Below are 16,050 nucleotides of genomic sequence, written 5' to 3'. Positions count from 1 at the left end.
TCTTAATGTTCACAAATCAAACTAAACATGATTGTACAAGCATCATTAACAAGTATTAAAAGCAGGATTATATGTAGAAATGGTCCTTCAAACTACTCCTACAAAAGTTGGTGAAGTAAGGAGCATAGTGTTGTATGGACGCTTGCTATATGAAAACAACAACAACAACAACAGAAAAACAAAAGACAGTGAACAGAGAGTCTGCAGACCTGAATTTGAATCCAAGCTTTGCCACTGAATTTTTGCTTGACCTTTAAAAAGGCAACTTGAACTCTTTAAGCCTCTGATTCTTCATTTAGAATCTGGACATGATAATAATAACCTCTCTCATTAATTGAAAATTTTGAGAAGCAGATGACAAAGGACTCTCTCCAAAATTACTCCAGAAAATGGGAAGGAAAAAAAAAAAACAAGAACTAGGAGGACATGTAATGCACATAATAATGTAAAAAGAAGAGGAAAAGTTATAATGAAATATAAATAATTATTGATAATGAAATTTTGAAATTTAATACAGTTATTAAGCAAGAATAGGTAATAAAAGAACCATAATTTGAAAAGATTATAACCAAATCCAAGAGATTTGGAGGTAAAGAGATGGGAAGCATGGGAAAAGTAAATAAGAGAAATGAAAACAAAAATTGAATTGTCATTTATGGTTCAAGGGAGAAGCTGAAGATCCTGATTAATTTTTCTAATCCAGGAAAACACAAATCAGTTTGTTATAAATCTAAGGATAATGTATCTGGTTTACAAAGGGTAGTTGAACATGTGAATTATCTTTCTAGCCTTCCCAAATTTCACTGAAGTTACAGAATAAATATAAAAATAGAAATAAGGCCATAAAGCCGTAGTACTGTTATAAACACAGGAGGAGTGTCATGGGCAAACTTTTGAAGGCTATTAAGGAATTTTGATAGTTACAGAAGTAGGCTCAGATTGTCAACAACACCCACCAAACTAAGAAGCTAATAATTTCATCCAGGTGAGAAAAAGGAGTTAGTGAAGTGAGATTTTCCTATAAAGTATCCACATAACCCTCAGATGAGAGATAATAAGGCCTGTAAAAAGGGCTAAGACTTGGACAACAATCTGGGTGTTTCATTAAAAGGAAAAAGTCACACAACAATCCCGTTTTCAGCTTCTTCCCTGGAATAAAAGTTCAAATTCAGTTCTAATAAGTGGGAAGTCTGACTCCAGAAATTTTCAGAACAGGCACTAGCTTTATAAGAGAAAGAATGATAGTGAGCCCAGTGACTCTCAACTGCCACAGGAAATAGAAAAATCTAGCATTACAAATACTCATAAACCATAAAGGACAGGCTACTCATTCCCATGCACCCTCCCCATACCTCCTCCATACCACCAACCTTCTTCCCACCCACTATAACCATTGGAGCAGGGACGTCTGTAAACAGCTTGCATTCATTACCTACCCAGTGAAGAGGGCTTCTTATTTAGGCAAGGTATATAAATTCTAGCTACTAATACCATGCATTCTATGTATACAGATATATAGGCAAGCAAGCTTCATTAATTATTAAAGTAAAACTAACAACATGAGAGGAACTAAAGTTTTAAAAACCTTTAAAACAATTATATAATTCAGATATATCAGGGCTTCTATGTACACCATGAGATTTAGAAGGTAAAAGGAAGGCAGAGACCATCTACTTTTAGCAGCAGCAGCAACAAAACAAGTTTCATTATCTATGAAGATAGAATCCACATTCTGGCATCTGCTCAGCCAGCTTCACAGGTATAAGGTTATGGTCAAGGAACAGTTCTGGAAAAGGTTAGCAATGATAGCTGCACTCATTTTCTGACTTCTAGATCACAGCTACAAGCGTATGACCTTCACACTAAAGTCTGATTGGATCCCTGACTTTCCCTCCAGCCTTTCAAATGACTTCTATATGCTCTATATTTCTTTTCAGCATAATATACCTAGAGTGGTTTCTGTTTTCTTTACTGAAACCTTGTCTGATGCTGTGTTTAGTACAGAAAGATGTTCAGAAAATATACAAGTAAAACCTCAAAATGGGAATTTAAAATTTATTATTTAACTTGGTTTAGGTCAAAACACAGTGGTGATTTTATTACCAGTGGAAAATAAGATTTGGGCAATCCAAGGCATGCACGATGAAAGAGTTGTTTACATTATTACATATGATAACCTGGAATAAGGTACCTGTTTAAGGCCAGCTTTTTATAATAAGTATTTGTTATGACAGGATGCTAAGTTGAAAAAAAAAATTGAAGTAGGTTGGTACTCACACAAGCCAGCAGCTAGCTGTCATCTATGATACTTTAAGGATATCCCCTGCAGAGAGCCCATAGCTCATATTATCTTGCCATAATTAATATTTTCAGAGATATTCGAGAGAAAGCAATACTAATGAAGAAAAGAGTGTGCTCAAATTTCTGAACTTCAAGAGAATTCTAAATTTTCCTTTAGAGAAAAGACAGAATATCTACAAAGAAATAGGAATTAGGTTCAAATCAGAATTCTTAACTACAACTTTGGATGTCGGGGAACTTAAAATCCTTTCAATGTTTTGTAACAAAGTGTTCACTGATAGTCATCCTTTTCAAATTATGTAAAATATACTGACTACAGAATCTTCTTGAAGGATTTAGGCAGCAAAGATCTACTCTAGTATTACATGAATAAAAATTTTCTACATATTTAACAAATGAATAATATTGAAAAGATTTTAAGTTAGTTTTTCATAGCTAGTATGTCTGTACAGTAAAAAAAAATAAATGCACAGAAGACTATCATGAAAATAAATTATCTTATCTTTGTACCTTAAGCAGTCAATCATCTCTCTAGATATATCTAAACAAGACTACTTTTTTTAAAAAGTGCTTGAGTTGTGTAGGTGTGTAGTTGTGTAGTTGTAGTTGTGTAGGCCCACTCCCTTAAAGCATCTGTTGGTTTTGGCTCAGGTCATGATCTGAGATTGACCCCAGCAGGGAGTCTGTTTCCCCTTTCCCTTTGCCCTTCTCCCTGGTCTGCACTCTCTCTCTCTCTCTAAAATAAATAAATAAACCTTTTTAAAAAATAAAAAATAAAAAAGGTGCTTAGCCCAATGCTGAATTTTTATAACAGCTTTATTGAGATATAATTCACATACCATAAAACTTACCCCTTTGTGGTATAAAATTCAGCAGTTTTTAGCATATTTAAAAGTTGTACAACAATTACCACTATCTAATTCTAGAACATTTACTTACTCCAGAAAGAAACATCATACCCATTAGCAGTTACTTCACATTTCCCCTATTCCTAGTCCTTGGCAATCAATAATTTACTTTCTGTCTCTGTGGATTTGCCTATTCTAGGTATTTCATATAAATGGAATAAAAAAATGTGCGGTTTCATGTGTCTATCTTCTTTTTTTTTCTAAGATTTTATTTATTTATTTATTTGACAGAGACACAGCGAGAGAAGGAACACAAGCAGGGGAATGGGAGAGGGAGAAGCAGGCTTCCTGCCTAGCAGGAAGCCTGACATGGGACTTGATTCCAAGGTCCTATGATCCTAGGATTCTAGCATCATGACCTGAGTCAAGAACAGACGCTTAATGACAGAGCTACCCAGGCACCCCATGTCTGGAGCTTTAATCAAGCACAGGGTTTTCATGAATCATTCACATAGTAACATAGTAACATAGCTCTTTTTAAAACTAACATGAAACTGTGAAATGTTATCAGTATTTGTTCTGTCTGAAGAAAAAATAAAAGCGAGAGGTAAGTACTTCAGTATTTGCTATAACAGGGGCGTCTGGGTGGCTCAGTGGGTTAAGCCTCTGCCTTGGGCTCAGGTCATGATCTCAGGATTGAGCCCCGCACAGGGCTCTCTGCTCACCAGGGAGCCTGCTTCCCTCTCTCTCTGCCTGCAGCTCTGCCTACTTGTGATCTCTTTCTATCAAACAAATAAATAAAATCTTTTAAAAACTTTTGCTATAATAGCTGTTTATTAGACAGATCTCTTAGACAAGCTAAGGTTTTTAATTGTTTTTCAGTGCATATGAATGGCAGTCTTAGGAGCTGTGTTTCACAAGGGGCAAGTCCCAAGAAAGCAAAGCAGATGGGCAAAGACAGCATCCGTGAAGCAACATCATAAAATGAACAATATTGGATGTTAGAGAGACAAATAAGGTTAGTTAGAGACAGGTTTCATGTCATCAATACAAAAGCTTCAGAGAAGCTTTCAAACAAACAAAAATGCATAAATGATACCTTCTGTTCTTTTTTAATCCAACAGATCTTTAAGTGACAATTATAAGTAAACTCCCTAACATTGTTCTAAATCTATACAACTCAGCTTGAAGAAATTATTGGGAAACATAACAGAGAAAAGTGAAAAATAAGTAAGTGTACAAATCAAAGGATTATCAAGAAGCAAACATCTTTCTAAACAGCATGCCAAGGGGCACCTGGGTGGCTCAGCCGGTTAAGGATTTCCCTTCTGCTCGGGTCATGATCTCAGGGTGTTGGGATTGAGCCCCCTGTCAGGCTCTCTGCTCAGCAGGGAGCCTGCTTCTCCCTCTCACTCGCTCTCTGTTTTTCTCTCTCTCAAATAAATAAATAAATAAATCTTAAAAAAAAAAACAAAACCAACCCTATCATGTCAAGACCAAAGAAGCCTCTCTTGAGCCTCCTCAATTAATATTTCTTACTTCTTATAAAGTTAGTCATTATCCCTAGTCTAATACTGTTTAAAATTTTATATAAATGGACTCACACAATGTTATTTTGTTTCTGGTTTCTTTGACTAATTTTTTTTTTGTGAGAATCATTTATGTTATTGAGTGTACTTGTAGTTCATTTGCAATGTGGAATCACATACTTGAATGTATTACATTTATTTACTCATTTGCCTATGATTAACATTTTTTCTCCTTCTAGCTCAAGGCTATTATAAATGATTCTATATGCATTCTAGTTTGTGTCTCTTGGTGCACATAAGCACACATTACTGTTGGGTTTATATCTCAGAATGAAATTACTGGATCATATAGTATTCAAATATTCAATTTTGGTGCAAAAAATCAAGCAGACTTTCAAACTGTACTACCAATTTATACTCTCATCAGCAATATATTTAGATGTTTTTTTTTTCTCTTCTAGAGGATACTTAACAAGAGCCTTGAGTCTTTAATTTGATATCCTACATCAGATTTGAAACAATCTTTGTTATTATATCTCCAATTTTTTTTTTGTCTTAAAAATCTTAGTCTTCTTCAGGACTTCAGTTTCATGTATTTTGGATGCTCTCTATTGCTTGTGTCTCTTGCACTATCTCCATTTTGCTTAATAGTTACTTTAGTCTTTTCCACTTGCATTTTACTATAAGTAGCAAGGAGAAACAAGGCTGTACATTTAACACTTTACTTGGAACTCTCCTCAGCTAAATATCCAAATTCATCAGTAACAATTATACTTTCTACCCCCAAAAGGACACAATTTAGCCAAGTTGTCTGGCACTTATAACAAAGATCATCTTTCTTCCAATGGCCAATTATATTGGCCTCATTTCTTTCTGTCACCAGAAGCACCTTTAATATTTATAATTCTACCACTGTTCTGTTAATGACAATATGTGTATTCTCTAAGATGATAGAAGCTTTCTCTACTGTGTTCTTCATTTCCAACGGAACCATCATCAGAATTACCTTTGATGTCTCTATTTTTACCAACTGTCTCTTCAAGACAATCTAGGATTTTTCTATCATGAACTTCAAAATTCTTCCAACCTCCCCCATTACTCAATTCCAAAGGCACGTCCTCTTTTTTAGGTATTTGTTATAGGAGCAACTGACTTCTGGTACCAAAATCTGCTTTAGTTTTAAAGTTTACCATAAAAATTATTACAATTGGGTGGCTTAAAACAGTAGGGATTTATTTTCTCATGGTTCTGGGGATCAGAAATCTGAAATCAAGGTGTTGACAGGGTGACACTTCTCCAAAAAGCTAGGGGAGAATCTTTCGCTGTCTCTTCCAGTTCCTGGTGTTCCTGGGCTTGTGGTAGCATAACTTCAATCTTTGTCTTTGTCTTTACGTGGACTTCTCCATGCGTCTATGTCTTCCCTTCTTTTCTTATAAGAAAATCAGCCATTGGATTTAGTGCCTATTCTAATTAAGTATAAGCTTAACTAATACTAATCAAATGTGACCCTAACTAATTACATCTGCAATGACCCTAATTCCAAATAACTTCACATTCTGAGGTTCCAGGTGTTCACAAATAATGTCAGTGGACATTATTCAACACCCCCACACTCTTCAAGGTCTTTGAACAGAAAAAGTCTGCATTGCCTGAATAACGTACGTAGTCTGCCAACCCTGGAAGTGAAAGTCTATGAACAGTTTCTAAATCAAGTAATTTTAACTCATATTTCACTAGGGCTCCACATTTTGAGGGATCTGGTACTTCTTTGATAAAACTGTTGTTATTAGACTGGTTGAGATTAAAGGAAACCTGGGTGGACTATTCTTGTCAAGTTTTATTATGAGCATATTATAAGCATATTATGAGGTTAATGCTTATTTTATAATGTGAATTTGAAAGATTCCTTTTTCAGAGATATGGGACAAATTTAATAGCATAAGAATTATCTATACCTTGAAGGTTTGGAAGCTATTACAGACTGAACGATTGTGTGGCCCCCCCTTTATATTTTTAAAGCCCTACCCATCAATTTGACAGTATTTGGAGATAGGGTCCATGAAAGGTAATTAGGTATAGATGAGATCATGAAGGTGGAACACCCATGAACTGATTAGTATCTTTACAAGAAAAAGAGCCACTGCTCACTCTTTCTGCCAAGTAAGGATGGCTTCCATCTGCAAGCCAGGAAGAGTGTTCTCACTAAGGATAAAATCCGCTGGCACCTTAATTTTGGACTAGTAAATGCTTTCACATCTATAGCTGTTATTAAAGACCAACAAAAGTAGTTTGCTTTTCACACTTTGACTATCTTACTTCATGGATACATCAACTCTGCAGCCCTTCCCCATTACTCTTTATTCCACAGAATAAAGAATCCTACAGGAGAACATAGGCAGTAATCTCTTTGATATCAGCCACAGCAACTTCTTTCAAGATACGTCTCCAAAGGCAAAGGAAACAAAAGTGAAAATAAACGTCTGGGACTTCATCAAAATCAAAAGCTTCTGCAAAGCAAAGGAAACAGTCAAAAAAAACAAAGAGGCAACCCACGGAATGGGAGAAGATATTTGCAAATGACAGTACAGACAAAAGGTTGATATCCAGGATCTATAATGAACTCCTCAAACTCAACCCACACGAAACAGGCAAACACATCAAAAAATGGGCAGAAGATATGAACAGACACTTCTCCAATCAAGACATACAAATGGCTATCAGACACATGAAAAAATGCTCATCATCATTAGCCCTTAGGGAGATTCAAATTAAAACCACATTGAGATATCACCTTACACCAGTTAGAATGGCCAAAATTAACAAAACAGGAAACAACATGTGTTGGAGAGGATGTGGAGAAAGGGGAACCCTCTTCCACTGTTGGTGGGAATGCAAGTTGGTGCAGCCTCTTTGGAGAACAGTGTGGAGATTCCTCAAGAAATTAAAAATAGAGCTTCCCTATGACCCTGCAATTGCACTCCTGGGTATTTACCCCAAAGACACAGATGTCGTGAAAAGAAGGGCCATCTGTACCCCAGTGTTTATAGCAGCAATGGCCACAGTCGCCAAACTATGGAAAGAACCAAGATGCCCTTCAACAGATGAATGGATAAGGAAGATGTGGTCCATATACACTATGGAGTATTATGCCTCCATCAGAAAGGATGAATACCCAACTTTTGTAGCAACATGGACGGGACTGGAAGAGATTATGCTGAGTGAAATAAGTCAAGCAGAGAGAGTCAATTATCATATGGTTTCACTTATTTGTGGAGCATAACCAATAGCGTGGAGGACAAGGGAATTTGAGTAAATTGGAAGGGGAGGTGAACCATGAGAGACTATGGACTCTGAAAAACAATCTGAGGGGTTTGAAGTGGCGGGGGGGTGGGAGGTTGGGGTACCAGGTGGTGGGTATTATAGAGGGCACGGCTTGCATGGAGCACTGGGTGTGGTGAAAAAAAATAATGAACAATATTTTTCTGAAAATAAATAAATTGAAAAAAAAATCTCTTTATTCCACAGAAATTCATGTTGGTCAGTTACAGTGATGGTATCATAGTAATTGGACCTAGTAAGAAAGAAGTAACAACTACTTAGAACATTGGTAAGATAATTATAGGCCAGATGGAGAGAAGTAAATCTGACCAAAAATCAGGTTTCTGCCACCTCCGTGAAATTTCTAGGGTTCCAGTGGTCTGGGACATGTCAATATAGCTCTTCCAAAGGACAGATTATTGCATTTGGCTCTTCTTGTCACACAGATGCTTTACTATTAGGTGGGCCACTTTGAATTTTGGAGGCAACAATTACCTCATCTGTGTGTGCTACCCTGATCCATTTAGTGAGCAACCTGAAAAGCTGTTAGTTTTGGGCAGGGTCCTGCACCAGGTTTGGGCTCCCACACAAATTGTACTTCACCTGAGATGTATACCCTAGAAGATTTGTTGGTGTTGGAAGCAAATTACCACACTACCTAGGTTATCTGTCATGAACTGGGTCTTATCTGACCAACAAAGCTGTAAGATTGAATATGTACTGCAGCATTTCATTACCAAATGGAAACAATCACCAGATAGATTTGGGCAGGTCCTGAAAACATAAGTTGCATGCCATGTTCTGTACTCCCCTCTCAACCTGCATCTATGGTATGGAGCATTGCCTATGACCCATTAACTAAGACAGACATATTTGAGCCTGTTTTACAGATGGTTCTGTATAAAATGCTATCAGTATTCCAAAGTGGGCAGCTGTAGCACTATAATCCCAGTCTGGATTGACTCTGAAGTACAGTAGTGAGAGACAATATGGAAGTGGTTCTTCTAACTTTCCCTAAAGATCCACTAGTAAAATTATGACTTACCATCCCTGCAACTGTGGCTTTGCTGGTCTAGAAGTCATAATTTCAAGGAAAGAGAACTCTATTACTCTATTAGCTTGGGTGGTTCTTTTGATTAGCAAGAGAAACTGGGATACTACAACTCAATAAAGGCAAGGAGAAATATGTCTGGAATGTGTGAGATTTTCTTAGGGCATCTCTTAGTTTTCTTTTTCTTGTCAAATTCCTTCTTTAGTTTCTATATTCTTGAACTAGGCTTATAGCTAATTCTGTGACAAAGGGCTCTAGAAATAGGGTCTCTCTGTCCTCATGGGTTCCAGCTATCCTCACAGGTTCTAATGTAGTTTTGCTTCTGACTTCTTGTTCCTCTTCCCTTACTGACTGCCTCCCCTGTTGACTTCAGACTGCAGTAAGATACTGCTCCCACAATTGCATAATGTCAATTCCTTGTAATAAATTCCTTATTAAGTATGCATATTTTCTAGAATTTGTTTCTTCGGTTAAACCCTGACTGGTATAAAATATTTATCTGCCATGGGGCGCCTGGGTGGCTCAGTGGGTTGAGCCGCTGCCTTCGGCTCAGGTCATGATCTCAGGGTCCTGGGATCGAGTCCCGCATCAGGCTCTCTACTCAGCAGGGAGCCTGCTTCCTCCTCTCTCTCTCTCTGCTTGCCTCTATGCCTACTTGTGATTGCTCTCTGTCAAATAAATAAATAAATAAATAAAATCTTTAAAAAAAAATATTTATCTGTCTCCATTTCTGACTTGATCTATCTTTGCCGTTCTGATTCCTCCCTCCTAGCCTGGTCCCCATTTTATTCATGTTCTCTAGGGTTTTAGCATTAACCCTCTTCTCTCATTACACTTTCCTTCACACATGTTCCTCATGAACAAGCTCATCAATTCCCAATAACTGTAACCTATATCCTCTTTCCTTTTAAATTGTACCTCTAGACCAAACTTCTCTGCTGAGCTGAAGAGTGATGTTTCTGCCAGCCTTCAGAACATCTCTAATTGGATACATCAGAGGCATACCAGAATTAACATTTCCAAAGATGAATTTACATTCTTGATCTTGGCTAGGACACTATGTATCCAGTAGTCTAAGTCATATATCAGTGTCTATTGTAGCACTTATCAGAAAGCTTTGTAATAATGATACTCCTAGCCCCACTAGACTTGAAGATGCTGAAGAAAGACAGCAATGTGTTATTCTTCTTATCCTAAGCACTCAGCATGAGGAGTAATATATAGTGGGCACTTACTATATGTTGAATGAATGAATGAACATATGAATTCATAGAGAAGATAGAAATTTCAGGGAGATAATAAATAATAACAGAAGAATAGAACATAGCTATTCTAAAAAATTTTAATTTGATGATCTAGGTGTATGGTATGATTTTCCAAAAATTGTAAATATGCAGTTTTCCTAAAAAAATTGTTTAACCAGAAGATCTCAGTGAGGGGCGCCTGGGTGGCTCAGTGGGTTAAGCCGCTCCTTCGGCTCGGGTCATGATCTCAGGGTCCTGGGATCGAGTCCCGTATCGGGCTTTCTGCTCAGCGGGGAGCCTGCTTCCCTCTCTCTCTCTGCCTGCCTCTCCGTCTACTTGTGATTTCTCTCTGTCAAATAAATAAATAAAATCTTAAAAAAAAAAAAGAATTTAAAAAAATAATAAAAAAAAAAGAAGATCTCAGTGAAAATGAGTGTCACTATTTCAAATTGTTAGTTTTGGGGTGCCTGGGTGGCTCAGTTGGTTAAATGTCAGACTCTTGATTTCAGCTCCAGTCATGATCCCAGGGCTGTGGGATCCAGCCAGGATCAGGCTCCACACTCAGCTGGGAGTCTGCTTGAGATTCTCTCCTTCTCCCTTTACCCCCCCACCTGCTTGTACTCTCTCTCTCTTTCAAATAAATAAATAAATTCACAAATTGTTAGAGTTTCTTTGCTTTTTACTATTCATTTTGTACATAAAACTCTTCAGGTATTTGATTAAAATTAATGACAGTATGTGAAGCTTTGAGATTTACAACAGGGGAAGTAAACTTTCACAGACTAAAATATGTTCTTATTTTTCTAATAGAAATTTTATAATTAAATAGTTTATGCTAAGTAACCATAATACTAGTGGAAGAACATATTTATTTTTAGATTAAGGATAGATAGCTACAGAATCTTCATTAACAAGTGGAGGTATAATTTGTATTTGCATTATCAGAAAAACAACAACAGTTGTCAATTTATCTGCTAGCAAAATAATTAAATGCCTAAATGCAAACAGAGTAAAAAATATAAGATTCTGCCTTCAATTTGTGTTATTATCATATTCCACGGCTCACTTATCAAATTATTCCTCTCTAAAGAAACCATTTCTAAAAAATAAGAAAGAAACCATTTCTTTACTGTCACACATTAATAACAACATATAATCAATATACCTCCCAGAATTTTCTAGGCTTAAATTTTTAGAGAAACTCTGCAAGAAAAATCATTTTTGAGGGGTGCTATTAATATACTGCTTAGACTTTTCTTAGAGCTATTCACAGTACAACTTACATTTAATTTAGACAACTACTATTTATATATTTTTATATTTAAATATTATTCACAAAACTAAATCAAACAATGGAACAAGAAATCTAGAGGGTACAAGTCTCAGAGTGAAGTTATAAAAAACAGCTCCAATTCATTTATGAAGATTTTATTGTTGCAGAATTTTTTTCTCCACCTTTTGCCTGTCATTCTTGGTTTCACCTCTTCAAAGAACTAAGTGGTAGGCCAGAGTGGTGGGCAGCAAGGTAAGGTTTATTGAGCAACAGCAAAGTGATAGTACAAAGCTCCCAAGGAGGGAGGGAACCCGAAGGGGTTGCCATTGGAGTCTCTTTTCTTTTTTTTAAGATTTCATTGAGGGTGCCTGGGGGGCTCAGCCATTAAGTGTCTGCCATTGGTTCAGGTCATGATCCTAGGGTCCTGGAATGGAGCCCTGCATAAGGGTCCCTGCCCTGTGGGAAGCCTGCTTATTCCTCTCCCACTCTCTCTTCTTGTGTTCCCTCTTTCACTGTGTCTCTCTCTGTCAAATAAATAAAAATGTAAAAAAATTGATCATTTATTTATTTGAGAGAGAGCACACTGGCATGAGAGAGAGAAAGAGAGATCAAGCAGAGGGGAGGGGTAGAGGGAGAAGCAGACCCCTCGCTGAGCCAGAAACCTGGCACAGGACTCAATTCCAGGACCCTGGGATCATCACCTGAGCCTAAGGCAAACGTTTAACCTAGAAAGCCCCTGAGATGCCCGCCACCAGAGTTTCTAAGTTTAGGGGTTTTTATGGGCTTGTTAGTGGGCTATTTAAATCTGATTAACCTCCCTTCACTTGTCATCCAATCAGATTTTTGTCATCTATTTATCATATGGGAAAGGGTGGACTCCTCCTTCAGGTTTTGATCAGAGATCTATACCCTTATCTCTTTGTCCAGACTTTGAAATTGTTCAGTTGAGAGAGTTTACTGAGACACTTTGATTTATTGAGATGTTTCAATAAAGATGTGATGGCTACAGTCCTGATTGTGTGTCATTATCTTGAGATTTTTTTAAAAAAGATTTTATCTTTTTGATTAAGCATCAATCTCAGTTTTATCTTATACAGCTGAAGATAAGTATCAGCCATATCTTCTGCAAGTCTCTAAATACCTAGCTGCTCCATTCTCTGTCATTGAAGCTTGCAAACCGATCAATTATTTTCAGAGTCCATCTCTCTATTGTATTACCTTGTCAACTGTTGCCAATAGTAGTGGACACATGCAGCTAAAATACCTGTTGCCTGCCATTTCACTGAAACCTATGAATTTATGCAGGACATTATCAACCTTCCAATTAACTGAGAACAATTTCATCAAATGTTCCAGCACTGTATGATATAATTGCTATCCTTCCAGCTTCTGGTAACAGTTACCCTGTGACCTGTTGCTGGGACCTGAATCCAATAGCAAATATTTTAATTTTATTATGGTAATATACCACACTTTCAGTGCCAAATTCTTTATTAGAGTAGGCTAAGTTAGGCGGCAGTAACGAACTCTTAAATCTGGTGACTTACAGCAATAAAGGCTTATTTCTCATTCTCATTACATGTTCCTTGTAGGTCAGCAATGTCTCTGCTCCAAGTAGTTTTCCATCTGACATCCAAATCTCTATCTACAACACTGGTGACCTTGTGGCAAAAAGAAAGAACATGGCATATATTGGCTCTTAAAGCTTCTGCTTGTGCATTTCACATCTCATTTGCTAATAAAGCAGTCATCTTATTAAGCCTGACATGGAGGCAAGTGAGTGATATCCCCTTCGAGGGACAGGCAACAGGTACTTGTATACAATATAATCTATCACATATACCAAAACTACTTCTAAAGCTAAAATATATTTTTACAATATGCATCCTCCACTATGGCTTCTTTTCCTTGAAAGTCTCTTCCATACTTCCAATTCCTGCTTAAAATATAAAAGTCATAGACTCTTTCCCCTAACTTTAATATATATAATTAAAATTTTTATAATTTGACATTCTGGTTAATATTTAATGACATTTATATTCTGGAACCCTACTTTGTTAACATTTCCAAAGGCATCACTTGATTACCTATATATTATTATTACTGCTAGAAATTAGGTCAATGACCAAAAAGTTAGCCTTTGGATTTTACTTTCTTATCAACAGTGGTATTCCTATATACCTATTTCCTTATTTTATTATCACCTGTTATCATTAAAAATAAAATATTACAAGAAGAAATCTTCCTCCTTCTAATTTTTTTGCTAAAAGTCCGCCTGCATTTACTGCTGTCAGCTTTCTGTGTTCACTTTTAAGGAGTTTCCATTATTTTTATGTTGATTTTTAAAAATATAGTCACATTCCTCACCATCATCTATAAAGTCAATGTCAGATTCCTTTACAATCTCCCTGATCTCTTTTTCTTCTCTTTTAATATGGCTCAGCCACACTGGCCTTGGGTTTTACTTTGTTTTTCAATCTCAAAACCATTTCTCTTGAGAATTGAACATTCTTCACCCATATTTTCACCAGGTTACCTCCTTATTTAAGTGTGGTAACCTTAATTTATTTAGATATTATGGCTAAATTTATTTATTTACCTCCTCAGAGGAAACTTCCTTGTCTACTCTCACTTAAGTAACCTTCTTTCCTCTACTCCCTCATGTCCTTCTCTCTTATTATCATATTTTATTAATTTATCATAATCTAAAACTACCTTAATTATTTATAGTTTGTCTTTCCCACTTTCATGTAATCTCAGTTAGAATATTCCCATTCACTGCTTTCTCCCAAGTTAGAACAGGCCTTGGTGCTGAGCAGGTACTTAATGCAAGATTTACTGAATGAATTAAAAAGACACCATCTTCCTAAGCATCATGATATATCACTTTTTTTAAATTTACTTATTTTCAGAAAAACATTATTATTTTTTCACCACACCCAGTGCTCCATGCAAGCTGTGCCCTCTATAATACCCACCAATGATATATCATCTTAATCACCATTTATTTATTTATTTATTGCTGACCTTATCTCCTCTCCCCAAAATTGCATTAGAATTCCTCACCTCCCTGTCCTTTGTCTCTCTTGTTACTTCTACCTTCTCTCCCGAAGCAATCTCAGTCATATGTCTTTATTTCCCATGAATAAACTGAGTCCTAAATGTATTTTCCCAGTTTAGAGCTCTCTTTTGCCCTACAGAGATCTAGGTGTATCTTACATAAATATATATCCATTATTCTCTATAGTTTCTTATTTCAGTAATTGACATCAACATCCAGCCAGTCGAAGCTGAACCTCCGTAATTATCCTGGGCTTCTCCTTCTCCTCATCTCCTCACATTTGACCAATGTCTGGAACCCTTTCTGTATCATTACATTGCCCACACTGGTCCAATCTACTATAATCTCTCCTAAGGACTACTACAGTGGCCCCTGATCAGTCCCCTCCCCTTTCATGCTTATTTCCTCGAATCCATTATTCATGGACAAAGCAATCCTTTACAACTACAGTAACTTGTATTTTTTATTTTATTTTATTTCATTTTTTGCATAACTTCCTAATGCTCTCAGCATAAAACCCTTGGTGTTTAAACGGTCACTGGCCCAACAGATCTGATCCCCACTCTGCTCTCCCTCTTGAAGTTCAAACCATACCAGGCCTCCTTCAGCTCTTGAGAAGATTATCTCCTTTCAGCTTGTCACACTACCACTCCTGTACACCCGCCTCATTCATTTTCACTTGGTTAATGTTTACGTCTCCTTTAGATCTAACGTTGCTTTTCGGAGGAGCCTTTTCCTAGTCTTCCCAATCACTGGTTTGATGATTCCATTAATGCTTTAAACTACGTAAGAGACTGGAGAGGGTTCAGACTGTCCTGAGACCCCTGAAGTCTGCCTGTCCCAAGTGACAACTTTCAGATAAAAAAGATAATAAGAAGAACAAAAGATAAATGAAAATTGTGTTAGAGTATTGGAAGGTATGTGTAGGAACAGGAGCACTCAAAACACATTTTAAGAACGCAATTTTGGGGACTCCTGGGTGGCTCAGTTAGTTAAGCAGCTAGGTCATGATCCCGGCGTCCTGGGATCAAGTCCCGCACCGGGCTCCTTGCTCGGCGGGGAGCCTGCTTCTCCCTCTGCCTCTGCCTGCCTCTCTGTCTGCCTGTGCTCGCTCTCTCTCCCTCTCTCTCTGACAAATAAATAAATAAAATCTTAAAAAAAAAAAAAAAAAAAAAGAACGCAATTTCGAATCCCGGGACAGAGTATAATGGTAAGGCACTGAACATTAAATCCAGAGTCAGGACCTGAGGGAATTTAGAGATTACATTTGAGAGGGCTACTACCATCTTCAAGTCATTTACTAGTTTTTAACTTCTGCCCGTAAGCGACAGTTTAAGACAGGAAGCAGCTGCAGTCTTCTTAAACCACAGTCGCTGACCTTAGCAGCAAGAGGCTCGACCTACTCTCCCCGCGCCGGACGCTGAG

Source organism: Neovison vison, chromosome 4 (assembly GCF_020171115.1).
Source record: "Neovison vison isolate M4711 chromosome 4, ASM_NN_V1, whole genome shotgun sequence".
Lineage (NCBI taxonomy): Eukaryota > Metazoa > Chordata > Mammalia > Carnivora > Mustelidae > Neogale > Neogale vison.
This window is presented reverse-complemented; position numbering follows the sequence as displayed.